The sequence below is a fragment of the Rhopalosiphum padi genome, chromosome 2, assembly GCF_020882245.1.
Source record: "Rhopalosiphum padi isolate XX-2018 chromosome 2, ASM2088224v1, whole genome shotgun sequence".
Lineage (NCBI taxonomy): Eukaryota > Metazoa > Arthropoda > Insecta > Hemiptera > Aphididae > Rhopalosiphum > Rhopalosiphum padi.
Window position 1 is genome coordinate 442,438 of NC_083598.1, and position 4,742 is coordinate 447,179.

The 4,742-nt window shown below is 30.1% G+C and overlaps 1 long non-coding RNA gene across 1 annotated transcript; it reads right to left on the bottom strand.

Annotated features, from left to right (window-relative positions):
- Positions 1-642: 642 nt before the first annotated feature.
- Positions 643-4,405, bottom strand: LOC132920727 (uncharacterized). The gene is made up of 3 exons (XR_009660774.1): positions 4,376-4,405; positions 3,721-3,759; positions 643-736 (listed from the first exon to the last, which is right to left on the bottom strand). It is a non-coding gene; the product is annotated as an uncharacterized LOC132920727 (long non-coding RNA).
- Positions 4,406-4,742: the final 337 nt, after the last annotated feature.

The following is a 4,742-nucleotide window of genomic DNA, read 5'->3' on the forward strand; positions in this document are numbered from 1 at the left end:
ATGATGGTAGTTTGTAAAATTATGTTTGTAAGCAGTAGAACTTTGTTCTACATCAACATTTGTTATGGGTGCATATTTAAAGAATTTGTAACTTGTATAAAAATGTCTAAAGCATCTATGAGTAGACCCGAAGTATCAAGCTATTTAACACTAAACAATAATCGAAAAATTTGTTTTAATGTAAGTTAAATTGTTAATTATATTTGATTAATTATTTATGTATAATAATTGTATATAAAATTATAAAATTAAATTAAAACGTTTAAATTTATATGTTATATGCAAAAACACGCAAAATAAAAATTTGTAATATTATTATTCATTTAAGTATGATTGATGAAAATACATTTATTTCATGAAATTGCTTATAAAAATATGAACTTGCATTAAACATAAAGTCCTAGCTGCCTTTATTTTTATGTATGCATTGTTATTGACGTTAGTGTTATTTATTTGTATTAAAAAATTATTACTACACGATAGGACTGGCTACCTACTGGTAAGTTTCTAATATGTATAACTATTATAATGTAATAAATATTTAATGGTAAATATTATTAATTATAGCTATTATCCACTGTCGATGGGAGTTAAGATATGAAACCAATTTTATTGATAAATATTATAATTTTAATCTGTAATCCGTTATAAAACTATATTAATCTTATAGTGTGTGTTAATCAATATAACTTTTTTTTTTTAAATCACAAAAAATACATACCATCTTTTATGTTTTCTAAATTTATAGTTGAACAATTATTTAATATAATAAGTAACTATATACATTTTGTTTTCATATTATTTTTTAATATGCATATTTAAAACAGGTTTTTGGTAAATAATGTAATGAATGATTTAGCAATACTGGAAAGTCCATATACCGGCGCTATCCAAAGTCGAAGTCTTAAGACAAGACAATTCAAACAGAATACCGGCATTGTACTGATCTGTGACACAAAGTCTCCTTGATTCCAAAATGTTTTCTACGTACTAATTTTCGGGAAAAAACCAAACAAACCCACTACTTTCCTTAAAGAACCAGAGCCACTTTATAACTACGAAAATTACGTGCTAGACCTTAAACGGGTTATGCAGGAATCTGAATCCATATGCATATGTTAACATTACAATTTATGAACAACGATTTGGGAAAATTGACCAATTTATAAACGAAATGGAAGTGATGTGCGCCTCCGTTAAAAATAATATCGATAACCATTGTTGGATACGCTATTATCAGCGTCGGACAGATGTCACGGTGAACTTGTGATTCCGTAACGCAATGTTTTTTCTCCACAAACCGGACGCGTTTACGTCGTACCGCAAGTTGATCATTACCGTGCGCCCGACGTTGCCTCAGTGGTGATAATTGGTGTCGCCACACCTCCTTTAACTATTCTTATTTTTTTTTGAGATATCAGCGTTTCATTTTTTGTTTTTTTATTCGCATTCGTTGTTGCAAAAATATGAGTCATCTATCATTGTTGAGGGCTTCTATACTATTACGTTGTTTGTTTGTTTTTTTCCGTTATTTTTAAGTACGTCATCCCCGCCATCGTCATCGCGGTTCCGTCGCCGTTTTTGTTAAAAACGTCACGGCAATATCCCGCGCCACTTACGTGTCATCAGGGAAAGCCGCTGCCGCTCGACCATTATGGGGACTTTTTATCATTTACTTTAAAACTATTTAATGACATTAAGCGTAAGAAGGGTCTAGTCTTTTCATCTATAGGCTTTAGACTAGAGATAGGCGTGGTATTGTTGATAAAATAAGCAAAACAGCGCGACTATTATTCAGATTATGCAACCTGGAATTTATGAGTAAATTTAACGTGATTATTAATCGTTTTTCGGGAAATTATGACAGTATATTTAAGTTTACTGATGAGTAAATGAAAATTATTAGATTAAATAAAGATCAAGAGAATTTTCAAAAGAGTAGACTAACAGTGGCAGATCTATCTCCCTGCTTCAATCAACCAAACGGTGTTCCTCAAAGTTCTACAATATCAGTTACACTATTTCTCATCGCTATAAACTTTTAATATACAGTAAGAATATTAAATTCCCAGTCTAATCCACACTCTTCGTAGATGATTTAAATATCCTCTGCAGATGAAAAAACCTTAATTCCATCCAACAAGCACTACAAGATACAATTAACTCATTAATGGAATTGTCCTCTAAAACTGGTTTCACCTTCTCTGCTTCAAAATGTCGATGTACCGTCTTTACTAGGTTAAGAAATTACAAAAAGTTAGAAATACATATTTAAACAACTTTCCAATACCACATACTAAAAGGATAAAAATTCTCAGAGTTATCTTCAATAACAATAACATACTGGGAAGGCCCACCAAATGAAATGAAAAAAGGAACTTGAATACATTTTTTACATGCTTAGCTAATTACATTGTAATATCTTAAAATTCTATAGTGTATCATAATGTAATATTAATTTTGTAAATATTGTAAAACAATAACCTTAATAGTTTATGCTTTAATTAATAATAATAAAAAAAAAATTGAAGGCCACTCGATACTACTTAACATAGGGGACTCGGACAACTGCAAGATAATGACCGACAAGCTTCGAAACGTGAGAGAAATTAGAATAAACGCGTAGATGTCGTAAATTTTCAACATGGATAATAGAAAGATGTTCTCAATTGATTTTTAAATATTTACAAGAGTGCCGTTAAATCTTGAAGAGATTCCCGAGACGATGATGGAGCATTGAGTAATTTGCCGATTAACGCCGTAGCGACCAAGCGAAATCGGTAGAATCGCGCCGGTGATAGGTATGCTAACTTGTAACTATTTCCGGAGATAGGTATAACGTGGATTACATCTGATGCAGCACCCTCGAGGCAACCAGTTAAATAATACAATTTATTATCATTTGAGAGACTTTTTCAAACATCGACCTAACCTAAGGATTGCTCTACCTAATTGACGTTTCAGGCGCTCGATTTCTTCCTATCTCTGTGGTCGACCATCTTGAATTATTACGAAAAATAAATTAAAACTTCCACATGACACTTGGCAGGAATCCCTTTAGGTAACCAACCACGCTCTGCTAGAAAACAATTTTGAAGTATCGTCATGAAGCTAATATAATTATATTTCTAAATCGCCCATACGACGTGCAGGCTACCGTATACATGAGTCAATGTAGAGATAAATGATAAAATACAGATAACGATTATAACAAAGGAAAATTATGTTTTTATCTGATGCGGTAACGGCTGATACCCAGACTTCCGCAATGACATACACGAGAGGACAGCGAAGAAAAGAGACTCGCACGGACTCGTAAACGGAGATATTCGTGCAAAAAACGTGTAACCCACGTGGGCGTGGTAAAAAAACACGTAACGGTGATACATCGCAAAACAAACGATTGGCCCTTTTAAACGACGGAACCATGAACCAGGTCTAGAACCTAACCTCGGTCGCAAGAAAAACAATGTGCGTGACAACGGCCAGATACCCGTCATAATGGCAGCGTTTTGGCGAGTGGTGAGGGGGTCAAACGTTTTAACACCCACATAGACAATACAAACTCGTGCACAAATAAATTTAAAATCAATAGTTTCAAAATTGTTTCTCTTTATTGCAATTTATTTAGTGATATAAATCAACTAAAGAAATATATACTATACAAATATATAGGTAGCATTATAAATTGTATTTAGTTACTATAAAATAATTACTTACTTAAATGTAAATTGTATTTCTTATCCTCAAAATAGTTATCTGAAAATTAATTATAATAGTATATAAATATATAATACAAAGAATTAGTCGCATTAGTCATTTTAACTTAATTTACGTAAATTTTCCATAATACTATTTAAGACTAGAATTATATACACTTGGTATATATATATTATATATATGCACTATTGATAGAGGTAATTACAATTTATATTTACAAATTTAAATAATAATAAACTACTATAAGGAACATAATCACTCATATTATAAAGTAATTAGGGACTTTAACTACATCTGTTTGAAGAATAAAAAACAATAAAACATTACCTAATGGGTTTTTAGCTTGTTATATTTTAGCTTGCCGAACTTTTTAATTTTTATAGGTTATTTAGGTGCGTGGATTTATAGAATTAGATTTTATTTACAATTTAAATTGTTTTAATTATTTTAAAAATTAAAATGTACCTACAATAAATCACATTTTTAAATAAGAAATTAATTAATCTATATTTGTGTGTGTTAACCCAATATATAATTAATACATAAACCTAACCTTTGATTTAAAATTTTAAAATTAAATTCGTATAACTATATCTAATGTTTTCTAAAAAATATTTAAAGCACAATGACTAAAGTTACAAGTACATTTACTTACTTTGAAATCCAGAAAGTGTTATAAGTACATCTATTAATTATTAAAAAATGATTCAAATGTTATTATGTAAAACTATGATTGAGTTGTAGTATAATTGATTAATTAATTTATGTTTCACTTATATTCAGTAGATCAATCTTGTTTTAACGATAATTACGAAGTATCTAGCTTAGTCATGAGTAGGGCCCGGATTTATATGCAAATGCATGTTCTTCTACAATTCACCTAGAATAATTTTGATTATAAATGTCGACGTTTCGTAATGTGTAGATTCTATGGTTCAATTTTTTTTTTGCATATTTTTGCATATTTGAATGAAAATGCATATTTATTGCATATTTATTGATAGTTGCATAAATGTTGCATA